The sequence below is a fragment of the Columba livia genome, chromosome 1 (assembly GCF_036013475.1).
Source record: "Columba livia isolate bColLiv1 breed racing homer chromosome 1, bColLiv1.pat.W.v2, whole genome shotgun sequence".
NCBI classification, from domain to species: domain Eukaryota; kingdom Metazoa; phylum Chordata; class Aves; order Columbiformes; family Columbidae; genus Columba; species Columba livia.
In genome coordinates this window covers 94,646,787-94,674,687 of record NC_088602.1, presented here as the reverse complement: position 1 = coordinate 94,674,687, position 27,901 = coordinate 94,646,787, and the positions used below count along the sequence as shown (strand labels likewise).

General features: G+C 44.3%; 1 long non-coding RNA gene across 2 annotated transcripts in view; it reads left to right on the top strand.

Annotated features, from left to right (window-relative positions):
• LOC110365491 (uncharacterized) overlaps positions 1-27,231 on the top strand; it is a 32,727-nt gene extending 5,496 nt beyond the window's left edge. For both annotated transcript variants that reach the window (XR_002425005.2, XR_002425007.2), the window contains 2 exons: positions 25,177-25,309; positions 25,913-27,231. This is a non-coding gene — a long non-coding RNA (uncharacterized LOC110365491). The remainder of the gene's footprint in view (positions 1-25,176; positions 25,310-25,912) is intronic.
• Positions 27,232-27,901: the final 670 nt, after the last annotated feature.

Below are 27,901 nucleotides of genomic sequence, written 5' to 3'. Positions count from 1 at the left end.
TATTCCCCGGGAGCTGGTTAATTGTTTATTGTTCCCAGTTATGATCTCGAGCAATAAGATCTGTGGAGATAAGGAAGGGCTTGCTTCCAAGGAAGCTGAGTGAAGAACATGAATAATAATGTATTTCAAGAAGTCATTGACGTACCCATTCAAAAGTTGCAGCTCTTGTAGTGCCAAAAGGTTGGCAAGCTGCTGGCCTAAGGAGAGCAGGCCTGGAGGCTGCGATATGGGTGTAGGAAAGTCTTCTGAGAAGACAGGTCAGAACTGGACTCAGCCTGGGGTGAAAGAGAGGATGTCTTGGGAGAGGGAAAGAAAAATGAGACCTATGACTAGAGATGACTGGAAGGTGAAAGAGATTGCGTGGGAGTAGCGTGTAGGTAACAGGAGGCACATTTCTAGTGTAGGTCTGTCAATGGGACTTAGGTGGATACAAGAGTCATGTGGCTGAGCTGGTCATGCAGAAACAGCCCTTGGCCAGTGCAAAACCTACCAGCTGCCCTCTTGCTGTTTAACTTTTGCAAGGCTCCACAGGTGGAGAGGCAGGTTGTGCCGTGATGCAGGGAAGCAGAACTGTGTGCAGAAAATGTATCACAGTATCACAGTATGTTTGGGATTGGAAGGGACCTCAAAAGATCATCTAGTCCAATCCCCCTGCTGGAGCAGGAACGCCTAAGTGAGGTCGCACAGGAACATGTCCAGGCGGGTTTTGAATGTCTCCAGAGAAGGAGACTCCACAACCCCCCTGGGCAGCCTGTTCCAGTGCTCTGTCACGCTCACTGAGAAGAAGTTTTTTCTCAAATTTAAGTGGAACCTCTTGTGTTCCAGCTTGATCCCATTACCCCTTGTCCTATCATTGTTGGCCACCGAGAAGAGCCTGGCTCCATCCTCATGGCACTCACCCTTTATATATTTATAAACATTAATGAGGCCCCCCTTAGTCTCCTCTTCTCCAAACTAAAGAGACCCAGCTCCCTCAGCCTTTCTTCATAAGGGAGGTGCTCCACTCCCTTAATCATCTTTGTTGCCCTACGCTGGACCCTCTCCAGCAGTTCCCTGTCCTTCTGGAACTGAGGGGCCCAGAACTGGGCACAATATTCCAGATGTGGTCTCACCAGGGCGGAGTAGAGGGGAAGGAGGACCTCTCTCGATCTACTAACCACCCCCCTTCTAATACACCCCAGGATGCCATTGGCCTTCCTGGCCACAAGGGCACAGTGCTGGCTCATGGTCATCCTGTTGTGACAGAAAAGAGGAGCCCAGGAGGTGGACAGTGGTCAGATGGAGATGCTCTGGCTACTTCTCATTCATGCTTTACTAGGGAAGTACGAAAAGATGAGCACAGAGGCATTAGTCATATATTTCTTGGTAGTCCCCACATACACTGGGTTACTGGAAAATTCACTAATAGAGAGATAGGTGATGACTTATAAACAAAGAGCTTTCAGGGCAGGAACTGTCAGTTGTTAAATGACCATAATTCATGGATTTTGTGATTATATGTTTTAAATAGAACCCTGTGAAAGAAAGACATGTGCCCTGAAAAGATGTGCAGTTCCCTCATGTTGGATAGAGCTATAGAGTATAGAATGTAGACTCATGAATGCCTTCAACTACCTTTCAAAACTTGAGAAAAAGTTGGAGCTTCAAAACTCCCATGTTTTACCACTTATATTTTTGATAGATAGCACTGAGGAAGGGTAGGAAAAGTGATTAGAAAAGACTTATTGAGTCACCTGGTCCAGATACACACTCTGTTTTCTAACTCATCAAACTCCACATTAAGAGTAGGTGGACTATTTGTGACCCCATAGGAAGCCTTTTCCAAAACCTGGTTATCCCAATGATTTAAACATATAATCTAATTTACAGTCTGAATATATTGATGGCTACTCTGTATCCATATGCTCTTATGATGAAACTGTCCTGGTGCCTAAACAGATCTTCTTCCCAAGTGTTTGTGCCCAGCACACTTACAGACAGCAGCCCTGTTTCTTCTGAGCTTTTGTTCTGCTGGTTTCCCAAGCCAAAGCTTTTATGAAAAGTATTCTGGTCATACAGCCCTTTTTTCCTCTGATTATCCTGATAACTCTTCTCCATCCCTATTTTGTGTTCCTTGGGAATTCGTGTTGGGAACTGGAAGCAAGAATTGTACCTGCTATTGCAAATGAGAGCTAACCAAAATCTTGTACAGTGGCGTTAGTATGAGCCTTCCTGGGGTATCCCTAATAGAGATACCTCTTTGGAAGCATTTTAAGGCTGAAGTTCCCTCTTCACAGCTGCATCATGTTATTGTTCATAACCGCCCTTTGCTCAAGAGAAAAAGCTCTGTTGCTACTAGCTGTTGAGTTCCTTGCTCACAGCAAAAAATAAGTAGTTCCCAAGTGTATGACCTTGTTGTTTGTGCTACTGAATTTCCTCCCTTTGCTGTTACTTTGGTTCACGAGGTCCTCCTGTAAAATGTTCCAACCCTTTAAACTGATGTTGCTTCCCAGTTTTGTGTCATCAGCAAATTTTATTGGCGCATGCTGACATTCTGAGCCAAGGTTATGAGAAAAAATATTGACTAAGGTCAGTCTTGGAAACAGTCCTGGGGAAGGAGCCTCTGTTGCTCCAACTCTTCTCCCCACTGCCTGAGGCCCCATCCCCTTAGCCAGGGTTTTGCCCATTCAAACTTCTCCTTCTCCAGGTAAACTCATACCTTGGCTTGCAGCCTTTTTGGAACCCAGGGAAGAAAGGTTTATCCCAAATTTGATATCTAGAAAATCAGATAACAGATTTGATGAGAATAATCTGCCCTGTGGTGAACCTGTCTGGCATCTTACTGCATCCAAGTCCATGCCTTCAGATGTATGTTCTCCTCCTTTAAAACACACACGGAAGACTTGTTACAAGAAGATGAGTCCAGAAGGCTCACAGCTGGACACGTGTGTATTTTTTACCTGGGAGGAACAGCCCAGCATCAGCTTCTCACCACCTACGTGCCTCTGCTCTGGGTGGTGGCTGTGGCTGGGCAGCTGTGCGACCACTGCCTTCCCCACAGAGGTCCACCCTGCAGCTGCACACATCACCGCTTCCCCGTCCTTCACAATGGACTTCAGTTGTTCCTGTTTAATCATACATCTCCACCCCTGGCTGGATGGGCATGCTTGAAATAGGTACTGGAACACTCAGAACCACAGTTCAAGCAATGCTTGTGTGAAACTGTGCTGTGCTGGCACCTGTACTGCCAGAAGCCGCACTGTTTTCCCTTCACTGCTCTGAGTCTTCTAGGAAAACTTCAGGTAAGAGCTGGCTTTTTAGTTTTTAAAAACAAGCAGAGATGAGACAATTAAGATGAGTAACTGACAATTATTTCCTAGAAAACACAGAAAATGGGCAACAGCAGCTTTTTCAGGTAGCATCCAGCGTGGTGATTTATTTTTGTATCAATTTTCATCACAAGCAATCCACCAAGTGAAGAATCTGAGGAAATTTACTTTCAGAATTGTTTTGATTAAAAAAAAAAAAAAAAAGCCAATTCCAACCCCCAGCCCAAGTCTGTAATATGAAGTAGAGACGAACAAGCACATTTCAAGTCTCCTTGTGACATGTTTTACATTGCAACATCTTTTACCACAACAGAGGCACCAGTCTCCTTCCAGCAGCAGTGCACCCGTCTTGGTGTTCACTGCCATTTGTTTTGTGCTGCTGCAAAAACATATTTCACCTTTCCTGGGTGTATTTTCCAGTGTGCAGGCACTTTCTGTCCCGTCTCTGTTGCACTACCCTGGACTGCAGGAGGTCCTGGTCAGACAGTGCAGTTGCAGCCCTGACTCTGGGTGGGGACGTCATCTGGGTGGTGGCTGTGCAGGCTCCGTGTTGAACTGTGCCCAGGGAAAAGAGCCCATGGGCATGCCCAGGCAGCTGGCATGGGAATGCCAGTGCTGTAGGTCATTCTGCTGCATGATCAGTGTCCCCATTATCTAGGTGCATGCCAATCCCATTCTGCCCAGTTGGTGAAGTTGTGAATGTCTTTACCATTTACCATACTGTTAAGTTATGGTTGGTGAGTATAAGTTGCACTGGCATAGCCATCAGGAACAAGGAGAAAAGTCGCTCTCTTTCTTAATGAAGTGGCAGCCATGAAAAGCCAGCTGAGGTGCAAGTTTAGCCATAGTAACTATACAGAGCATAACTAGTTGTCTAAGGCATAACCTGCTTTGTTTGAGGACCCATACTTGGCTGGCTACACTGACAAAGACTTTCTGGTGCAAACAAGTTCTAGTTGTGTCAAGAAGTCCTATGGTGGCCTAGAGCAAACACCAACAACTGCTGGGTCCCCTGGGCACACAAACCTCCCGCTGCCATCCCCTTGAGGTGGCACCAGCCAAGTCCTGGTGACGAAGGGCTTGTACCCCCTGCACAACTGCAGAGGCCATTGCCTTTTCAGCTCCACACTGACAGGCAGTAAAACAGTGAGGAGAGGTGGTTTGCCATTTTCCAAGTGGTCAGCATCTTCTTGATGCTCGGTGGCAACAGCATGCCACTGGTCTGCGAACCCAGGCTGAGCATGCCATGCATGCTGCTTTCCCTGCACCCATGTGCCTTGCACCACGGCCACCCTTCACCCCCTGCTCGCAAACCTGACACCAGGCTGTGACACCATGGCTGAGGCTGGTCCCCATGGTGCACCTGCTGCAATGCAGCTGGATTGGGTGGTGCAGAGTTGTCCTCTGCATGTGGATGCACATGTGTGTCCATGCGTGTGTGCTGCCTGCCACTTTCTGCAAGGGGAAGAGGAGCTCCTGGGCAACCTCAGGGTAACCCATGCAGTGAGTGGTTGCTCACCCATCCTTCCCTTGTAGACCTATCCATGGACAGTGTGGGAAACCCAAATTAATTCTTGCCGAATCACACTCACCATGTCATTTTCCTATAATCAGTGTTTACTGAGATATCAATACATCCCAAATCAAAAGAACTGAAGAAATATATATATATATAAATATAGATATAGATAGATAGATAGATAGATAGATAGATAGATAGATAGATTTATTTTTTTTTCCCAGTACCACTTTCTCCTGGTTGCCCAGGCACCTCAGATCCTGTGTTCAGTTTTGGGCTCCTCATTATAAGAAGGATATTGAAGTACTATATGGTGTGCAGAGGGGGGTGATGAAGCTGTTGAGGGGTCTGGAGCATGAGTCTGACGAGAAGCGCCGGAGGGAACTGGGGTTGTTTAGCCTGGAGAAAAGGAGGCTGAGGGGAGACCTTATCACTGTCTACAACTACCTGAAAGGAGGTTGTAGCATGGAGGGTGTTGGTCTCTTCTCTCTGGTAGCAAGAGATAAGACAAGAGGAAATGGCCTCAAGTTGCACCAGGGGAGGTTCAGATTGGATATTAGGAAAAAATTATTCTTGGAAGGCGTTGTCAGTCATTGGAACAGGCTGCCCAGGGAAGTGGTGCAGTCACCATCCCCGGAGGTGTTTAAAAGGCATATAGATGAGGTTCTTAGGGACATGGTTTAGTGCCAGAGTTAGGTTATGGTTCAACTCAATGATCCTGAGGGTCACTTCCAACTGAAATGATTCTGTGATTCTGTGATTAGTGGCAGGTAAGAAGGACATAACTTGTCTAAACTTTCACATCAGGGTGAAAATGGGGACTTCACCCAGAGGGAGTGCTTTTTGACATCTAGTTAAGAAAAAGGGCAGGAAATATGATAAAATAATCAGGCCTAGCTGGCACCATGATACAAGTCCAAAATAATTTCCAAAGACTCAAATCAGTCAGGAATTAAGAAAAGTAGGGAAAGCTGCTTATGTCAATGAAATAGAAGTATCAACAATTACATTTTTGGAGAGGCAAAAAATAAAACTCTGTTCCTCTTACTTCTAATTTGTGGATTTTTTTATAAACCTGTTATAACAAGAACATTTAGTACATAAACAGTCCTTTTATTACCACTTTTGGGCTACATAAGGTAGCATTTACCTCATGTGTAAGTATGTAGTACCCTTTCCAAAGGAATACATCTATGTCTACACTTGGCATCTCCCTCTCCTTATGTGTCCATTACCAGGTTACTTATGGGTATGTGGTGCATTATCTAATTAAGTACACATGCTGGTAGCTGAAAGGACTGTGAACAGCTTTATTTAGTAGTTGGTAATTAAAAGTGAGTCTTTCTTTGAGGAAAAAGAGGCTTCCCTTGGGCACCATTGCTTACTTTTAAAGATGCAACTAGGAAAGGTTCAGTGGGATGAGGCAGCAGTTCTTGCTGACACCAGCTATAATGTTTTTAGGGTATGCTAAAATTTAGACTCGCAAGTCGGCTAATGGAAACCACAGTGAATCCAAAAGCCAGAGTAATCTACATGTTGTGGTGGAGCCCACCAGCCCCAGCAGCACTGTGCAGGGGTCCCCAGGAGGACCAGGCACCTTTGTTCACAGGCATGGGGGTTATAACCTCCTGGGAGCCCAGCCTGTACCATGCGTGGACTCAGGTCTGCCATGGCAGCGTATTGCTGTGCTTTGAATGATGGTATGTTGGTGACAATGATATTTGCCAAAGTAAGATGACAATCTAAGAAAGGCAGCTTGAAAGACATAGCCCCCAAAATGCAAAGTCCTGAAAGCAAGTAGTCTTTATCACTGCTTCCTATAGGAAGAATAACTCCCGGCTGGCCGCTGTAGCTGTCAGGCATTAACCTACTGCTCCCAGATCTCTGAAATGAAATGCAGTGTGAGGGATCAGGAATACAGATTTTCCACACTCCTCTTGCAGCTGGAGACCTGGGGCCCTGCAACTCCGACTAAGATGTAGCAGGAACTATTTATTCCATCCTGTTTTAGGATTGTTAACAAAGTCAGCATCAAAGGAAATTTATAGCTATTCATTTGCGACATGGGCAAGTTGTGAGGCTTCAATTGTACACTGAGGAACTTGTAATGAGAGAGATACACAGTATTCACAGCAACTGTTTTTACAAAAAGTGTCTCTCTTTTTATTCCTGGTAACATCCTAAATCCAGGGAAAGAGGCAACTTCCTGCAAAGTAATTAATGGGATTCACAGCCATGTTTAGAGGCATCTTTTATCTACTAGTTTTCCTGAGTGCAGATTTAAATCAGAGCAAAGTGCAAGTCTGCTCCTAGGACTTAATTCAGTTAGCATACACAAAGGCAGCCTGTACTTCAGTCAATGCTTACGTTGAACATTGAGAAAACATCATAAAAGATGTAATGCAACAGTAACACTTGCATGCGTACCAATCAGACATTATATGACATAATTTTAATACATTGCATGAGCTATAAAACAAAAGATAGCACCTAAGCAGTCATGAGAGGCAACCTAAAGTCTACTAAGAAGTGATGACACATTCAGTCTTCAAAGCTTGCTAGCTCTCTGTCTATCACTTTTACCCACACCCTAGTACAAATTTAGTGTCTGCTCCTCACTCACCTGCTCCCCTGTTGAGAAAAAAAAATCCTACTGCACTTTCTAGGTATTTGTCAGGAGTTCAGCAGAGCAGTAATGAGATGAACTGATGCCTAAATTAGTCTCTTATTGCGGTGCTGCAGGTGTTACCATTCCAGTCTCAGATGAAAGGGGTTCTTGGGAGTTTGGCTTTTGGTGAAGTTAAATTATAGCTAGTGTTTCTGAAATTTGTGTGTCCAGTTGTGGAGTCCTCAGGGTAGTATTACACCAAATAAGTTATTGACAGACTTGTTCACTGAAGGGGGTGGGGGGCAGATAGCTCTGTTTTTCTTCTGACCCATTAAAAATTTCTTGGGTTTATAATTTATTTCTTTTAAGTCTGGGCACAGGCTTTTTCATGGAGTTCACTGAACATGAGCCTGTTGAACAGTGCTGCTCCACTTGTGTTGCTGAAAGACAAACCAGTTGCTTTGTTGTTTTACTCTGCAGCTGAATCCCAATATTTACTTTGCATTGCTGCTGAAGCAGAGTGTTCACGGGGCAACTTCTTCTTTGGAAAAGCTCAGTGTATTTATATGATTGAGAGCTGGAAATAATAAATTGAGCATGTTTGTGAGTTTTCAGAGCTTGGATAGTTATTCTACTGTGAAATATTGACCTTAGTAGGTTTCATTATCTGGCTGAGAAGTCATAAAAAACCCAAAACACTGCAGAAAACAAGTCTGACTTGAACATCTGGAGGACGAGGAGTAGGAAAACAAATGAAAGGGCCCGCTGTATTCTGTGCCAGTAGGATTTGCAATCCAGAAAGAGATGCAAATGACTAAGGCTGACTGATCTACTTTCTGTAAGCAATCAACGTGACAGACTTAACCCCTTTTCTTGTTTGGAAATTATCCTGAAGTATGGGCTGCTGCTCACAGATGTGTTTTCTATTTGCATACACTTTGTGAATAAACTTCTGCTTGTGGGTTAGTCATGTGCTATTCAGCATGACTATTGCTTGAGTATTGTTATTTGTAGGGTGTGATTCATCAGACCTGCAAGAGAGCTGTAAGGAGAGCTGTATGAGCATTACTAGAAATATGTGTATGAATGCATATTCACAAATTGTGTGCATGTTTGTGATGCTTTTCATCTCTCTGCAAACAAACTTATTTCCAAAGAAAATTTTGTTTGTGCCAAAAAGTACTCTGTAATTAGTAACTCTTGGAATGGAAATGGTTGTGGAAAACTTCTTGAAACAAGTTACATCTATCTGTATGTCTCTAGTAACCTGTTTTACACTGAGCAAAGTGGCAAGTGGCCAGGCAAGGGCAGAAAGGTGTAAATGGCAGTGGGTGCAACCCAGTAATATGTTTCTATGTTTCTCTGTGCTGCTCCCCGAGGCAAGTTCTTGAGCCTCAGTCCCAAGATGCTTCCCTATGGGATCCATTGTTTTTTCTTGTTGCTGCAGACGTGCCTTTAGCCTAAGCAATGCACTGTCCTGACATGATCTTGGTCTCCTGGGGGATCTCTGCCCTTGGGTTTGCTGCCCTGCTCTGACCCTGGTGTCTGGGGCAGAGGCTGTAGCATCACTGGGTTTGCATACCCACGAGGCTGGGTGGCCTTGGTGCAGGCTGCAAGACCAGCATAGATGTGGAAAGTTTTGGGTTTGTGATTCTGTAATGGTATCAGGTGTGGTCACAGGACATTTAGGTGCTTCAATATGAGTGCGCTGAATATCTTAACTACTTCAGAACAAGTCATAATGTAGTTTATACTTGGAAAAGACCCAGTGTTCACACATCGTGTCCTCAGAAAAGGCCCCCAGCCCCTAAAAAACCCCAACCGCAAGGTGAAACGAAAGTCCCTTGGCTGTCCCATGCTGGCAAAATGGCCCAGACCACATTACTGGTGAGTAGAGAGCAGAAGCTTTTGGTATTTCAGTGCAAAATAGTGACAAATATGACATTTTGCTTCCCCTCTCTTGGAGTACATGAGAGTTGACCCCTTTTTCCTGGCAGAGGATCTCTGGCCTGATGAAGCAGCAGTCAGGGAAACTGTGGGGTGCGGGAGCCCTGTGTGTCAGCTGTCCCTGTGGGGAGAGGGGGAAATGTGTGCAGGGCTGATTCCCCAGCATGGAGGCCAGTTTGCACAGATGGTGCTGTGCAAAATGGTTCTGCTGTTTTGGGTGAGAGGTACCGGTGCCAAAGGTGACCCCTGGGCTGGGGCAGCACCGAGCAGCCACCTCAGCCAGAATGGGGTCCCTGCTGCACCTCGCAATGTGGTTCCCAGCTCATGGGAGTTTTCAGCCTGGTTGGAGTTGTGATGTAACCAAGGCTCCCAGGCCATTTATGAGTTTAATGATCACTTAAAAATATATACTTTATATTGTATGCCAACTGTCTGTGCTCCCAGATGCTTCCCCTTCCTTGGCCTAATTTTCATTAAGAAAACACAATCAGTTCTGCTTGAGGGTGTCTTTTTGGGACAAAGAGAGAAGGGAAAAAGAAACTGAGGAAGATCCTTTCTTCTTCAGTTTTGAAGCATAAGAAGGCAAGAAAACAAAACACATGGGTAGGGGATTTGTTCTAGCCACAGCACTCCCCTTATCTTTCTTCTTCTGCTGACTTCCTGCTCTGAATGCTTTGGCAGCTCGTAGGACAGCATCTAAACTTTGCAAACATGAAGGAATTCAAATGGAACCCTGGACGTCATCGCATTTTCCAAGTTGGCCATAAATCACGGTTTGTTATGGTTATTCTCTCGTGAGGCAGAACATGTGCAAACAGATAAGAGCCTGGAGGAAGGAGAGGCAGAGGGTATCTCAGAAGACAAGAAACACCATGAGGAAAGCCCTAAAAAGAAATGTTTTGACAGTCTTGATTGAGCTGAACAGCCATTGAGGAACTAGCATGAGTTCTGATTGTTGCAGGGACATCACCCCACCTAATTTCAAATACAGTAAGTTTGCTTTGGAGCTGGAAGAGAGCTCTTTCCCTTGCCATTCAGATTTTGTGTCACTGAAAGTGGGTTTTTCCCAGTGAGGCAGCATTTTCCAACCACAGTAATATGGTGATTCATCAACCAGATCCTCAGGTGATATAAATAGACATAGCCTCCACCAGTTTTAGTTGTCTTGCACTGACTTACATCAGCTCAAGAAACTTGGGATGGAAAGTTCCCATCTGTTTGCCCAATCTCTATCACAGCTGCTGCCAGCTGGTCTCTTACCATGCATCAGTCTTGTCTAGAACTAGGAAGAGTTAGAGTCATCCCAAGTGAACTGGAAAACTTGCTTTCTCTTAATGAACAGAACGCATAGGTTAGTTTCTTCGCAAGAATCATTATTTTATATCTGTCATGTATTTTACCTTGCTTTGCTCTTGGTTTGACAACATTTTTCTTGGTTGCTGGTGCTGTTTAGATGTTTGGGGTATGGGATAATTTGCTGGTCCTCCACAAGAAAACTGGGTCTGCTGGGGAATTGCTAGGGAGATCTGAACTCTGGATTTAGCTGAGCATTTAATGCTTTTAAATATTAATCTCTTTAACTGGGGAGGTGTCTGCTTGGCTGGTGGGAGGTTAACCTGAGGAACAGCTCTAGACAAGGAGGTAATTATATTTATTCTTTGGCTGCATTATGTGGAATGCAGATGAGGGTTAAGTGGCCGTAATTGCCCAAGCAGTGTGCAACCTGTCACACCTATTTTTCAACAACAGGAGCAATGTTGGCTGAGCCTGGACCTGTTGCTTTAGCTGTGTTTGGGTTTCCGAGCAGCTTCCACCCTGCCACTTTTCTCTGCTTGGCCAGCATATTTCATAAGAATAACACCCAATCGCGGTATTAGATGGTGTTCAGAGGTTTTTTTACTTCCCCTGGTGAGCTATTATTTGCTCTGTTATGATGCCACACAACGGACAAAGGTGAATAACTAGTTAGGAAATGTTTGTTATTTTCGGACGTATTCAATGAGGCATTTTTTGCATCTGTGTTGTACTCAGGCCTCTCAGGAGAGGAGAGATACCTATAATTTGGCTGAAGTTGTTTCTTCCCAGTGAATGATGACTTCAGTAGTCTCCCTGACTTCCAGAAATAAAATACAGTGAGATCCTTTCCCTTTACGCTGAGTTTGGGGAAAAAAAAAAAAAAAAAAAGGAATAGGGAGATCTTTGGATCACCAGGAATCTGGATTTGGGGAGAACAGGCCAACACCATCTATTCCAAGTATAGGAAAGTGTGATTAGTATCAAGAATCCATATCAAGCATGTAACGGTTACATTACATGTGGCCTTGTCAGGCAGCTCATGCCCCTTCATGTGCTCAGAGCTAGGAGCCTGCAGCTCACTGCCTAGACTGAGGGCACCGGTGTGTTGCCTCCTCACTTTGGGCTTTCTGGGCTTGACAGGGAAGCCAGTGCAAAGGATGAGGCAGTCCCAAGGCCTGCCCACACTAGAGGAGCAGTCTCAGCAGGAACCAGAGTCTTCAGCCATGCAAAATCTCTGCTTTGCGCTGGGGTTGCTTCTCTTGTTGAGCACTATCCATTAAACATCTTCAGCTTGCCCCACACCAGTGGTGCATCTCTGCTAGTTTTTCCTCATTCACTTCGGTGATCTTATTTCTACCTTTCAGAACCATGCTATGCAAATTGAATCAACAGGGATGCTACTTTAAAGGGGTTCAATTGCTCTGCTGTGTGTACTTCCCTGGCCTTCATCCTGGGATCTGCCTTTGCTTTGTGCAAAGGAGACAGAGCAGTGCTCCGAGCAAACAGAGCCAAAATGACCATTGCTGAGCCATGAAGAGGTCCCAGGCAAGCAGCAGTGACTCCCTGCAGCAATGCAAGCCTGGAAGTTGGCTCATGGCAGAAAACTTTGGAAGCTGCTGCCAGAGCAGTGACAGTCATGGGGAGATGGTACAGCTGGTCCCTCAGCAGTGGGGCAGGGCCGGGAGGCTTGGGGTGCTGTGAGGAGGAGGAAGAGGAGGAAGAAGAGCACTTCACTAGGTGGCAGTCTGCCCTCCAGCTGCTGATGGGAATGTGGGCGAGTTGGGGCTGCAAAGGGGCCTGGGAGCAGCTTTGCACAAGTGTCCTACAGCCAGGGAGCCAATGCTCATGGTCATACAGCGAGGTGGTGTTTGCCAGGAGCTCAAGTGGGTGACTGATGGCATAGGAGCCTCTGCTCTCTTCAACACATCACAGCCTGTTTCTAGACCTGGTATTTGTGGGAGAAAGCTCAAACTGATGACCAGAATATGCCTGCAGAGATAATAAACCAAATTAACTGAACAGTATTAAGTTTTAGAAAACTTTGAGCTGTGGTTCATGACTTTTTAAATTATTGCCTATTTTTTAATGTGTCTTAGAGCTGGCAGAACTGCTAGCATTAGTCCTTGCCTCAGTCCAAATGGTCATATTGTTGCTTCCAAACTTTCTGGTTGCCTAAATCCCTGTTATTTCAGTTGGACTGCCTTCTCTTCTGGCTCTGCACTGCTGCGCGGGCCAGCTGTGCTGTTTAAAGGCTGTCAGGCCTGATTCGCATTTACACTCTGGCAGCACAAACCTTCACACCCACTTGAGGGTCCTTTTCCTCTGCTGGAGCATTGGAAGGAAGATTCTTCTCTGCAAAGCCTGGAGAAGAGAAAGCTCCGGGGAGACCGTATTGTGGCCTTTCAGTGCTTAAAAGGGGCCTAAAAGAAAGATGAAGACAGACTTTTTAGCAGGGCCTGTTGTGATAGGACAAGGGGTGATGGTTTTAAACTAGAAGAGGGGAGATTCAGACCAGACATGAGGAAGAAATTGTTTACAATGAGGGTGGTAAAACACTGGCAGTTTGCCCAGAGAGGTGGTAGATGCCCCATCCCTGGAGACATTCCAGGCCAGGCTGGACAGGGCTCTGAGCAACCTGATCTAGTTGAAGATGTCCCTGCTCATTGCAGCGGGGTTGGACTGGATGGGCTTTGAATTTCCCTTCCAACCCAAACCATTCTGTGATTCTATGAAAGTACGGATACAGGAGGCAGCCATGCCCATTGTATGGGGCTGGGTGTTATGGGATTCCTCTAGTCTTGAGTCAGCTTGCAGAGTGCTCTGTGATCCTGCTAGATGAAAAGCCAGGTACAAAATGTCAGCTGGGATTTATTTGTGCAGTTGCTGAAGCCTCAGGCCCACTCAGGCCTACTTTGGGACATCCACTGATGCAGGAGGTGCTCGCAGGGCCTAGCTGAGGGTAGCGCCTGCTTGCAGCTTCACAGCAGATTCTGCATCAGATAAAGAGCTGCTAGAAAACTTTCACGTGTGGTCTCTCTCCAGCTTTGAGTAACAGTCTAACAGCATGCTAAGAGTCTGTCCCTGAGCGCACCAAGGAAATGTATGATCAATTAATCAAGTTGTGTTATGTGCGACACTGGTGTTTCCAATGTTTGTCACATGCCTGTGGTTCATGATGTATGCCTGCATCCAATGTAAAATTAGTAGGTGTGTCTTATAAACAAAAAATAATAATCCTGTGAGTCAGAATTAATTTTTTTCCCTTCTGTGTGAAGTGCTCATTAATCTGGAATTTTAAGTGAGGGGAAGGGCGGCCTGGAGATGGTTTGTGCTCACTTGCTGCTGCTTCTGTCAGTGGCGACATAGCTGATCATGGCACTTCTGATGCACCATCTTCTGCACACGTGTGTGTCGCAGCCACAGGCCAGGTTCCACGGCTGCTTCAGTGCCACCTGCCCAAGGGAGGTCTGGTAGGGTCAGTTGTGATCTTATCAACAACACTAATGAATAATAGATAATTTTTAGGGCTGCTGCTGTTGCCTTAAGGTAGCAATTTTCCTTCCTGAATGTGAGGCTGACGGTAGGTGTTTTTGTTGGGTTTTTTGGTTGGTTTTGCCCATCTTGGTTTTTAAGTGGATCTGAAAAAACCCTCACAATATTTGCCCAGAGAGGTTGTCATCACATTTAAGCATAACCCATATGGTGGGCTTCAATAACTCTCTGCTTCTAGGACACTTGACTCTTGAGTCCAGACTGGCACGTGTATATTTGACCCTTAGTTCTGTGATTCCTCTGAGCAAAGGTGCTATGTCTTTATTACGCACAGGCAAATAGATACAGCAGGTCAGCATCTAAGTCAGAGGAGAATCCCTTTTATAACCCCAGGAAAGGGATGTCATACTATTGATCCTCCAGAAGAGGATCTGGCAGATAAGACAGCAATAGCTTGCCTGCCAATTTGACCAGAAAACCTGTGGAGCTGTTTGGTGGAGTTCCTGATGTATTAGAGCTGAAATGCTGGAAGCATTACTGTGTGCTTTTAGGCTTTTTGTCAGCTGGAAGCTTCTGCCAGATCTCCAGTGTGGCAAGGAGGCTGTTTCTAATCTCCTCACATCTGGACCCTATGAAATTAATGGCAAAAGCAACTTTCTCTTGCAACTCCATCCAAAAACTGCAAGCATCAGCGCTCTGCATCTCCTAATGAGGACTGAACTGGGGGAGCATGTTTCTCTTACAGTGCCCTGTGTCAAGTCAGCTGCATGCTTCTCGATCTATTTTAATGATACTCCTTGTGGGGACCTCACATAGGCAAAAGTAGAGAGACTTGAAAACAGTATTACTCTTGCTTATTTATCTTGCAGTAAATTCAAAGCATTAAATCATTGCCCTGCTAAAAGCCTGTCTTTCTCCAAGATCACTTCCTATGAGGTCAACTTCAGCAGTTAAAATGGCTGCTAAATCTTTGGTTGTCATTACAACACTTAAAAAAAAAATAAACAAAAACAAAACTCAAACAAAAAAACCCAGCAAAAATGACAACAACAAACAAAACCCAAACCAAACCAACAACAAAAACCAAAATGAAACAAAGCCCATGTTAAGTAATTGAGTATTTAGCTGAACAGAACGAGAAATGCAGAATTTATTTTTAGAAGTTGAGCTTTAAATAAACAGGACACTTTTAAACATAACTCCATTTTGGAGAATGAGATCTTTTCATGGACATAATGGCTATTTTCAGTATCTTCTCCCAAGGCTCTTCTTTTAAAATGTAACTATTTACATCTAAATTGGAGTAATATAGAATATTTGTGCATTAAGAGAGGTCAGGTCTTCTTGAGAATAAATATTTGTATGTATGTGGGTGTGTATGATATGTCTCATGCAAGAACTCTGTGTAACAGTAGGAGTTAATTTGGTTTAATAATCAAGCTGTAAAAAACCAACAGATTGATGAAATGCATAGATTGGTTTCCTAGTATAAAGGCATTACTTAAGTATATTTCCCTACTACTATTGCATGTTCTTTATGTAAATATGTATATATACTTAAGGAAACATTAGCTATCATGTATATATCACCAAACTGCTGTTGTCCCCCTTCTTAGCTGTGGAAAAATTTGATGCTGTTCAGTGGAAGTAATATAACATACATAGACATCAGTATTTTCATGCCGTATTGTGGTATTTTCTGCTTAATACAGGCTGCATGAGTGACCCTCTGCACCAGCAAAAAGACGAGCTCATTACAGCAACAAGCAGAAACACCTTGTGTGTTAATATAAGTATGAAAAGGGAGATTTCTGTAATCTGTCTAGAAAGGGGCATACAACATTTCTGTTTTCCATAGGCATGGTACACTTTCAGCTATGCATGTTTCTCTGCTGAATCATCCCTGACACACCTACACAGAGCTGTGATTTGCTTCAAATAAGCACTGATGCCTGAAATAGATCTGAGCAGACGTGCAGTAGTGTTTGTCAAGAGAGAGAAAGACATTTTATGTTTCATTTTATATATAGCATGAGCTGCCAAGCTAGTCCCTGTCAGAAGAGGAAAGTTTCAGCTCTTGTTTTCCAAGAAGTGATGTTTTTTTGTCATTGTGTTTGTCCCTTGCGAGTGGCCTGCAGAGAGGTCATGGCGGTGCTTCCCCAGTCCGTATGTTCTGGTGCATGCAACCTGATGCAGCTGAATGAGAAAGAATAAAAGGGGGAGGGAAAGATATCTTGGAGGGAGGGAAATGCATTAAGGTATGGGATGGAGTTGCTTAATTCACACCAGACATAAATCCAACAAAACTGAGCCCTGGCATTTGCCACTGCATGTTCCTGTTTGGCAGGTGCTTCTGTTTCTGCTCTTTGGTATAAATACCTGTCCTTGTCTTGGACTTCCCATGCTGCAGGATGCCCAACAGCACCGTGCCTGGGCAGCAGATCCTCACTGGAGATGAGTGGCCTGGTCCACTTGCCCATATTAAATAAGGATCTGTTATGCTGGGCTTGACCTCTTGCATACTGTGAGTGACCTTGCCCAGTTACAACTGCTGGGTAAGTGAATTTTTGTTTTTTCCAAGGGCCTGTCTCCTCCCCGCCCTCTTGCTAACCCACTTATGGAAAAAGCTTCCCACTTGGAAATCAGCCCGTCCTATTAACCTTTGCAAGCAAGGTGGTGATTTCAAATGGTGGAGTGTTTGAGAGCCGCTCCCAGGTGATAGCAACGCCTGCTACTTCAGAGGACACCACTCTCAGGGTGCTTACAGCTCAAAGCAGGCAGGGAGGGGAAAAAACAACTTGAACACAATGAGGCTCTAATGCCACCTGCTCTGGCCTCCTGCAGCAGTAAAACCCTGGTTTTACTCCCAGCCAGGTATCCCGGTCTCCAGCATGGAGAACACAGTGGTGGGAGCAGAGGACACTGCATTTATTACATGCGTGGCAATAGTGGTAAACTCCCAGATTATCGACTTTGCTCACTGTACATGCTCTCTGTTTTGAGGCCATATTGCCACACACGTTCAGGTCCAATATATTCACACCTCTTACCTCCTGGTTTAGTGGTGTGTTTGTACTAATAATTCCCTTGCGAGCCTCCTCAGTCACAAACTCACCCCTTGGAGCATGTAAATGCTATTTGGTCACTGAGGTCACTCTGTAGGCTCAGTAAATCTGTGCCAAAAAACATGTTAGAACCACACTGCTCGGGAAAACCCCCACTTGAATGAGAGCAGGGCAGGCTGGTGGTGATGGGACCATGTGAGTGCAGCGAAGGTGGAGCATGTTTTTTTTTCCCCTTCTCTTTCTTGAAGATGAAAGAGAAGCATGAGAAGTAGATTGAATCCATTACATTACTTGTGGGTGTGTGTATCTAGTATTTGTTTACACTGGTGTCTATGTACAACTGGGCAGATAAAATAAAAGGTTAGGACATATGTGACATGACCACACACTTCTAGAACACAAGATAAACAATAGATAATTGCATGTTTGAAGCATTTTCCTTGATAACAGATTGAATAATTTACCAGTAATTACGCTCAATGATAGAGCGGTTAGTGAACTGCAGTGCACTACAGCTGAACTACATGAACTTCATCCATGCTGTTTGGGCTATTTTGTTTGCTTGTTTTGGATTTTTTTTTGGCAGTCATGTGTTGCCTTCGCAACAGAACAGATCCAGTGGAAAATGCCCCTGGGGAAACATGGAATGGAGTGTGTGTGTAAAAGCAGCACGGGGGAAATGTGAGAATTTATTTTTTGCTTGCTTCAAGGAGGTGCACTGAACTTGAGAATGTGATCAGGCACATTTGGCAGAAATGAACCCAGGAGCAGGATTATCCTACCTGACCCCAGGAACACACTTGTTGGCCAAGAAGCAGAGGAAGAGCTCTAAAGTCACTGGTTTCTTTCCTTCCAGGATCATCTAGCCTATTTTCTGCCCATCTGCTCATTCTCCTCTCATTGCATTCTCCTGCTCCGTCACCTTTGCTGTATTTCAGCAGCTCAGTCTTTCCTGTGACTTGGTATCTGCCTTGGTCCTAGTGCAGGATGGTCTAAAATGTAACCATCTCTGCAGTGAGATGGTAGGGAGCAAAAGTTTGCTTGCAGGCACTCTTTGAGGGAAAGATGCTTTCTCATCTGCAACCAAAAGAAGCAGAAGACAGGAATGCTTCTTCAGCTGCCCACATGTGCTCCCCTTAAAGTATGGTGATGCTCAGGACCTCTGCCTTGACCTCATCCCTCTCCAAAGGACAGTGCTGCTGTGTGCCATGAATTTAATGATTTGGTGCTGTCACCTTAGTTAGATGACGCCAAGCCGTGTGAGCTCATGGGTTCAACACCTTTGCCTTGCTGGAGCTGATAGAAAATCACTAGCTTTGAGTAAATTACAGCTTAGCCCTCAGTTAGGTGTCAGGGAGTCAGGTCACTGTGTGGGCGCCACCGCATGATCCAGGTCAGTGGCTGCCTGCATGCTGCAAAGCTCGGTGACATGCTTTTGGGCTCCTTCCTTATGGCCAGGCTTCAGGCTCAAACCTCGGTGACCCAGTTTCCAAGCGGTTTCCTCTTGATGGACACCGTGTGAGCAAGCCTGGCCTCCAGAGCTGTCTGGGGAAAGTTCTTCACAGACAGGCCAGACTTACAAAATACCCACCCCTCACTGAAGAACAGGATTTATAGTGTATCAGATGTGCATAGGACCATTTTCCTTCAGGTTTGGTTTGGTTTGGTTTGGTTTTGCTCGACTCTTAATTTGCTTCTTTCTGGTTACTGCATCTTCAAGATTGTCCATTTATCTCAGCAGGGAAATCAGGTTTTCCCAGCTCTCCTTGTCTGTCTCAGATGGGCTTTTCCAATAATGCGCAGAGACACCTTCCCCCCCATCCTTGCCTGAAAGACAGAGGCAGCAGCCCCTGAGCAGGGTAGATGGGCCAGCAGGCAGAGCCAGCTTTTGTCCAGGCACCTCTCACCATTGCACAGGGCAGGCACGACACCATTCTTCCACCCCATGGCCATGCAGGGTTCCTCCTGTTGCCTGCCCCATTCCCCTTTGGTCTGAGTTGTCACCTATCACCACATGCACTCACTGAGAGTCCTAGTACCATGTCATAGAGTGTGGCTGAGACATCAGCTAACCCTTCTGCCACACAAACACAGGCTGGACCCATAGCACTGCATTTCAGCTGATAAGTGATGTTTCATGGGGATACTCTGGTAAGCTTTGGCTGTGCAACAAACAGTAATTTTATGGTAGACAGCCTCATACAAGCTTATTTTACCATCTGTTTATAGACATCATGTGAGGGAGGGAGAATTTAAATGATGGGGAATTTTAAGAGGGAAAAAGTTTCTGTGACTTTTAAAGCTGATCGCAGATCACAAAGGGAAAGACAACCCAAGGCTGCAGAAGATGAGCAAGTGCATTGAGAAATATATGCATGTGAGAGCAGGCAATCATTTCAGAACAGGTCTGAGCTTTTTATTTCATTTTCCCTTCTCTTCAGAGAGAAGAAGATGGTTTTTGTGTTACACTGTGCTCTCGATCCATCTCACATGGGACTTCAGCGTAAATGTGTGTTTCCTTACTAGTATGCTTGAAACGTGAAGGGCTCCATTCAGTCTAGCTGCAGCAGTCTGGGAAGTTGTTTGCTCCTTTACCAAAAGTTACTGTTCCCGTAGGAGAAAAGCATGTGGGCTTATGACTCATCCATTCATGCTTGTGTATGAAATAATAAGCTGGATGTTGACCTGTGGCAGCTGAGAGGCTGCACGTGTTCGCCTTGGCCAGCTCTGTTACAGGGGTACTAACCCCACTGCAGGGGGATGTTGGGGGGACCATTGCATGCCAGTCAGAGCCCTGTGCAGCAAAGCTGGACATATACACTGGTAGAGTAAGACAAAATCCTTACCTCAAGTAGGAGCTAGGAAAAGTAGCTTAGTTTATGATGCAAAATCAATGTGCTAGCACTAAATAAGAGCAATTAGGAATTGTGAGATTTGAAGGCATGTGACTGTGTTCATGTTGACCTGTGATTCATTTTGCATGTGGGAGCAAAACAGAAATCCACGCTGAAACTAGATGGACAAAATGTGACTTGAAGAGCAAGTGTGGTGAAGACCACTGCTCCACTGTGCTGGTCTGGGTTAATCAATATTCCTGCATCTTGACGTTTAGAGCTTTTATGGCTCCTGTTGGCTAGGTCATGGCCACGCAGGCACATTGCTTTCTAGCAGATCTGTCTTCACCCGCAGCAGATTCAACTGTTTCACTGTGGCTTACAAAGCATGGGTTTTTCAAGCTTGCCTTTCTAATATTTTCTGTGGACCTTTTGTTGTGGCGTGGGTGTTTTCCAAAGGCATGTTGCATGCAGGCGGTACAGCAACAGTAACCTTCATTGCCATGGACCTGTTGATGGTTTAGGATTAATTTGTACTGGAAAACAGTTACAAAATCAACCAGGGCATGAATTTATAATACAATAGTGCTTTTGCTTCAGCGTACCACATGGGCATGCCAGACTAACATCGTGCCTATGCTGCAGACAGATTCAATTTGAGGGAAAGCTAAAATGGCAGTGAAGAAAAAGCAGCCTGAACTTCAACAGTTTAAGATAAAGGGACTGAACTTGAGTTTATTAATCAGTATCTTCGTTTCTACTTCAATAAAAGATAAATTCTGGCTATACATCTGGGTTATGTGCATGCCTATTCTCTCTGCAAGCAAACACTGAGTCTCATGAAGGAACATTTTTCCATTAAGCACCCATGCAGTGGTGGGGTTTGCTGTTGTGGTCTTGAAATTAGACCAGAAAGAAGGGTGGAAAAGTTGATGTCATATGCTCCTGTTTGCCTACCTCTTTGCCCCTTATAAGCAAGAAAAAAAGGGATACTACAACTACTGAAGTCGATGGTGTTTGTCCCTGATGACTTGATGCCACATGATGCATTTTGAGCAAGTATTAACTGCTGCCTGACATCTGTGGCTTAATTGTTTAGGATGGTGCTTTCTTTCTCACTTGTCTCTGGGGCAGATGTTGGTTAAAGATGGTTCCTTGTATACACATCCATGCCGCTGTGTGTCATTCACAAGATCTGCTGGGCTTGTGTAAGCATGCGGTGAGCTCTTCTGGCATCAGGTTTTCTATGTACAGATAATTTGCCAAGTATTTCAGCAAGAATGAGGACTCTAGGCTTTGACAGACTGTTCCCCACTGCTCACACATATGTTTCCAAAATCATCTGCACAGATTATTTTCCTCCTTTGACAAAGCCAAATGTCATTATATGATGGTACTGGTACATTTTCAGAAGAAGAGTGTTTTAAAAATAAATTTCAATGTTCTTTGTTCACTAGTCACTTTTGAAAAGAAACTGAAATTTCCTTCTGAGTTTTATTTAGCTAAAATTTATTCTATAGCACAGCAGCAGAGAAGTATTATTAAAAATCATGCTTATTAGTAAACTCATTGACCTACATTGGCAAAATTCCCATACCAAAATTCCACCCTGTTATTCGGCAGTAGGTGCAACCAGTGAGTGACGTTAGTTTTGCAGTTTGAGGCTTAAAAAAATCCCCAAACAAAACCAACATGTAATAATTTACAGATGTTGGCAACTAGCGATGATGCATGAGTTGAAGCACTCTTTGGGTGCCAAACCACAAATATATATCATTTTTTATAGTCTACCATTCCTGGAACTGAAAGAGGCTTCAAAACAATCAATATGTAAACAAGAATACAAAGCACTCCCTTCTGAGCATCACCAGTGCTGCTACTACTATGAGCTGTCTGCTAGATACAGAGGGCTTTTTCTTATTAATTATGTCCTTCTCCAAAACATGTTTGCTCTTTTTCTTTTAGAGGTAGAGGTATGCAGGGCTAGTACAACTCTTTGAAGAGGAGGGGAGGTATTCATACTTTCCGAAATTTTTAAGTTACTAGCCAGTGTAGACTGTTTCAAGCTGAAACCAGAAAAGGGTTATATATGATATATTACTGTATTTCTTTATGTGCTTTCTACTAGACAGTACCATGTCCAATGGCTTTGAAAACTGAAGTTTTCTATTTATCCCTTGAACAACAGTGCCCCTTCTGCCCCACAGGTATTGTATTTTTAAACCAAAGGGACCGCCTTAGAAAATGGGCGTTCTTCCTTTGCCATGAAACCTGTTTTGAGAGCTACTTTCTGTGTCTTTTTATCAGATTTTCTTACTAGGAAATGAACTGATATCATCACCGTGCTAACCTAGGGAGTGCCAAGGTGAAATCAAATGCAAAAAGCTTGCAGCCACCTGCTATCAAGGTTAACTTTCCCATATGGTCTGCCATGACGTAGGGGTATTTGTTGTTAGATTGTGTCTATGACACCAGTCAGAAACTGGGACACCACTGGATTAGGCCTTGTACAACTACATATTGGAGAGAGAAGGTCTTTCCCAAAAAATGTGTGGTAGAACTGCAAGACAGCAGCCAATGGGTGAAGGAGTGATGTAAGAAGGCAATAAAGCAACAAGAGGAGACAGCCAGTCAGAAGCATTTATTGTTGTATTAATTTCTGCATTTATTTATTGTAGCCTTCCTGACAAAGAAGAAGATTTTAAGAAGAGTTTGAAGAGGGCAATGAAGTTCCTGGGAGTTTTTTTGTTGTTTCTAGAAATCTTCCCCGAAGAGTAATGAGAACTTAGGAGAAAACCCAGAAATGCTTGTTTGTAATGTGGCAAACTGAAGGTGAAAGGGATGTTGCTGGCCAAACACAGTATAGACTGGAAGCTCAGCAGTAAATGAGGGATGACATGTGAAGTGGTGACAAGCTGCCGATGGTTTGATATGGCAGAGAAGGTAGGGGGAGCTCACCAGGGTGTGCCAAGGTGAGAGTGCTGGTGAGGAAAACCATCTCTCCTGCCATATTTGGATGTATGAAAGTAAAGGAGGTTTTTATTTATAAAGGCTAAAGAAAAAGATGCTGTCTGAACACAGACATGGGGAATTGAAAGCCCACAGAGCAGATTTTTAGCTGCCTGCATGGGCAGGCGGCCACATATTTTAAAGAGATGATAGTCTGTATGGGATGGACACAGCAAGAGATCTCAGCGAGCTACAGGGGCCTGTGGTCATACTGGTTAAATCCCAAATGATACAAAGGTCTAGAATAAGATTGGGAGAGGTGAACCACTGAAAATGGTGATTCAATGGACTTGGAGATGGAATAAAAAGAGACACCCATCAAGAGTTGGAGAGGGACCTAGGTTTAAAAAAATAGCAGTAATGGAAAGACTGAAGTGCATTTATAAAGTTAAAAGAAAAACGCTGGAAGAGGTATGACTGTTTTCAAAGGAAATCAGCACATAATTTAAGGGAGGGGTCACATGCAGATAAGTCATCAATAAAGCTCATCTCCCTTGCACTCTGTCTCATGGTGTAATCACAGAAGAAGTAGAACCAAAAGTGGCAGAAGGGTGTGTGGGATTCTTGTCCATCTTCTGTCATGGGAAACAGATGTACTTCTCTGTAGAGAGAGAAAGAGAACTGGAGACAGATGGAAGAGTGTAGCTGTGAGCTGGAGGTGATAAGAAGTTAGAGAAGCTGTGTTCTCCTAGGTAGGAAACTGTCAGGACAGCTGGAGGGTGGGACAGACTGATAGTGAAGTCAGCAGAGTCTTTGCATCTACCAAAAGCATCAGTAGTATAGAAAAGAGTTGTCAGATGTGAGCAAGGGCTGATAGTGGGCAGGGTAGACTTCATGTTGGGAAAGAGGAACCAGCAAGAGTAGGGTTTGGAGGCATGTGTGAAAGAGTCTTAGCTGTGCCATTGAATTAAAGGGAGGAAGGAGCTTAGAGAGGGTCCCAGCAAAACAAAAGCAGTCAGTGATAACAAGCTTGAAGCGGTTAAAACCCATATGTACAGCAACTGGGTGTGAAGACAATGATTGAAATATGATGTATAAAGAAACCAGGAAACAGATGGAAAACTTCTGATCTGGAGAAAGAGATGGGAAAGGGCAAAGCGAAGTAACCAGCTTTTGGGCAAATGGCATAGTAGAGCCAGGCATGGGGTGTTATGACACTGACAGATGAAGGAGATGGAGGACAGGATGCAGAGGGAGGGCCAGGAATGGAGCAAGGGTGAGGGATGAAGGAGTGAGGATGCAGCTTCTGGAATGAGGGTGAATGCAGGAAAGGGAGGGCCAATGTGCAGAGTTGTGTACCCTCAGAGAGAGGAAGGTAATCATGAGAGACATGTGAATAAATGGATTCTGGTCAGAAGTACACCTGGTAGAGCTCTGTAACTCTGCAACCACTTTCCCCCACTGCATATCCCTTCCAGCTCCTTTATCTTCCTCCCCAGTTGCCAATCAGCCTCTGAAGTCCAGACCTGAGGCTTACCCAGTGGGAGCAGCCAGACCCCTCCCCACTCAGCAGCAGTGCTAGATGCTGCTGCTGGAGACTAAAACACACTTCGCCTTTTCAATTGAAACTACAGATACTTGTCCCGAAGGTGGATCAGGGGGCTTCTGTATTTTAGAAAGAAAAAGACTGAGCAAGCTAAGTTATGCACATGCCTCAAGAGACCTGTAACTCTCTGTGTACTAATGTGAGCCCAAATAGTGCATGTGTTTGAGCAAAAGGCCATAAAGGCTTTCTGGGTAAATACTACACACTTTATAATAACTTTCAATGGCTGCTGTGTTCCCCTCCAGCTGGTGGGTGAAGACAGCCTTCTGTACATGCTGAATTCATTGCCTGGAATCTGCTGGCACCTGGAGCAACCTTTATTTGGCTGTACTCAAGAGCTGTAATCCAGCCCCCAAGGTGGAGAGAGCTTGCTGGGATGCCCACAGGGTAACACTTCCTTAGCAGGTCTTCTGCACAGCCAATGGGGCTGTGTAAAGCTTGAGGAAGCTACAGCTCTTCTCTGGCTGCACCACAGCCCTGCCTCCAGGAAGGTAGTGCCACCTTATTACCAGGGGTGAAAATCAGTGCCATCGCCTCTCTCCTTTCCCCCAGGTTACTCTGGAGAAAAGAAGCTCACTTGAATGAAAAGAAATGCCCTAAGGGATAAATCAAGGTATCCCTCTGAAAAACAGGTCCTCTAGGGATGAACCTGGCCAAATTTCACAGCACCCAAGAGCACCGAGGTGTAAGTAAGGCCCAGGGGATTTGTATCCATCAGACAGTGCCATGCTACACTTGCTGCAAATGCATTTGAAAGAATGGGAAGTAATCCAAGCCTGAATACCTGTCTGATGGCCCACTTCTGAGAGAGACTATGGGATCCCAGACTTCACCACCAGTGGAGGTCTTTGTAAAAATCAGGCTTTTTTTTTTTTTTTAATTAAACAGTATTATTAGGACTTTGCTTCTTGTTCAGGAATTCTATCACATCAGATCAGTGATGTCTGAACTATGTAACGATGATGCATAATCTTACACAGTGATCTCTTTTTCTGGGACAAAAAGCTGTTTGTTTACATGATATAAGATGGTCTTTCAGATATTCAGTGTTGGCTAAGTTTAATGGTACTTCTGAATTTGGTAAGATCACGATGCAGGGGAGTAGTGACATTGTGCAACCAAGAGCAAAGTTTCCCATGCCTGCTGTGACTCAGTCTGTTACTGGTGTCTTAGAAATAGACATAAGAGAGCAAGGCATGAAAATCTAGCACTAAGTAAGTCAGGGTGTTGTGGTTTTGTTTTTTTATTTGTTTGTTTGTGGTTTTGAAAAAATTCTCTTCTCCCACAGGGTGAACAACCTTCTAACTCTTATGCAGAACAGGAGTGCTCTCTGTTTCCATCAAGCAACACCAGGAGACTTATCAGGAAGAATTCCTCTGAACTAGTCACCCTTAATCCCTTTCACAGAAGAGAAACAAATGCAAATAAGACGCAATTCCTCTCTGCAAGATGCTCTGCCATTAAATTCAATTACAGAGTGGAGCTCAAACCCAGCAGCTTACACTCACAGCAAGACGCCACGCTTTAAAAAATAGGACACAGAAGCTCCAAGATCAGCCACAGTTGTCTGTTTGCTTCTTGGCTATGCCGAAGCCTGAAATGTGAGGAGTGTTGACACCTGTCTCCGAATACCTCAGCTGACCTGGAATATTGTTGGGTTCCTCCCCATGCCTTGTGTCTGCATGTGGAGAGGTGGTGGGGCAGCTTTGCCTGAGCTTTGGTTTCTTCCTCCACGGACATGAGGGCTGCTTGGGGCCATCTCTGAGGGCTCCCTCCCTCCTTCATCCTCTTCATGCTCCACCATAGGGCATGGGGAAATGTCGGACTGGGGTGGAAATGGGGCTTTTTGGAAGAGCAAGGGTCACCCGTTTGTTTCTGTGTTGGCCTGCGAGGGTGGGATGTGCTGCCGTTGCATTTTCAATGCTAATTACTAATAGCTTATTTTAGCAAAAATAAATGTTGCCTTTTAATGTGTTTTGGTTTATGTTATTGTTTTAATGTCTAAATAACAATACAGAACTTGTATGGAGTGCATTTAATGAGTTATCATTAATCGTAAGGATTCTGTGTTGTTAGTAAGCCTGTGTATTTACCCTACCTAATGTAACAAGGGGGTCACATAGAGAAAGCACTTGCAAAAAGGTTAAGAGCTAAGCAGGCAAAAGAAACATCAACATTTTAGCAAAGCAAAGCAAGTCTCTGACATATTAATTACACAAAAAGTCTGTGTCAGAGCCAGGAACTGAAAGGAACAACCCCTCTCCATTTTTAGCGAAATTCAGGCTATTATATTAATCAGAATCATATCTTAAACACCTATAAAACTAAAATCTGGTTTACTCAAAAAGATAGTTGCTTTCAGAGCTGTGATTAACATTCGAGTCCTAAATTTAAGTCTTTGCTTGGACTACTACAAACTTCTGAAGCCTGGAGCTGCTTCCAGTTGTTGCAGTCTCTTCTCAACTCCATCCACTGCAGGCAGGTATTTTGTTACTGTGTGTCTGCCCATGGAGGCTGGGTGTGGATACCAAGCCATATAGGGCTGATTTTTTTTCTGTATAAAATTTGATGTATTTCACCAAATAAAATTCACTATGGATAACCACACTGATGACTTACGAGCTATTTGAACCCAACAATAATGTAAATAACTAAGTTAATTCTGTAGCAGCCTTCTCAGTGGGTTTGCATCGGTGCTTGAAAAAACATTTCCCTTCTGTTTGATTTTCCTCATTCTTTCTTTAAAAGATTGTTTCCTTAAAAGCTCTTCCTGTACCTATATTTGTGGCTGTTGTTTTTTTTTGTTTGTTTTGTTTTGTTTTGTTTTCTGGAGTACAAAAGCTAGAGCTCTATTACAATTACAGCTAGATTCTCTTTTCAAGTACATGTCTTGGTGTTACAAAGCAACCACACTCCCTTTATTGTAGTTGTGTAAAACATCATTAAGTGTGGGAAAAATCTTGATCTCTTGTTGTTGCATTTCTTTGTGGAGGGGTGTCTTGTTCTTTTTTCTTTCCCCCGGGGACAATTGATTTGTGAGAGAGTCCCAGCCAGCTATTCTCATTAACTCACTGTGCTTTTATGCTTCAATACAAAATACAATCAGTGTTTAAAAATCTCTTGTGGGTTCCCCACCCACTGGTATTCCCTGAGCTGGGGACTTTTGCTCGTCCCTCTGCTTCTTTCCTCGAGGTGTTTGCCTCCAGGCTCGCCGCTGGCTGGGGACTTGCTCCCCCATGGCTTTGGTTGAGACTCGCTTGGCTTCATTGTCCTCCTA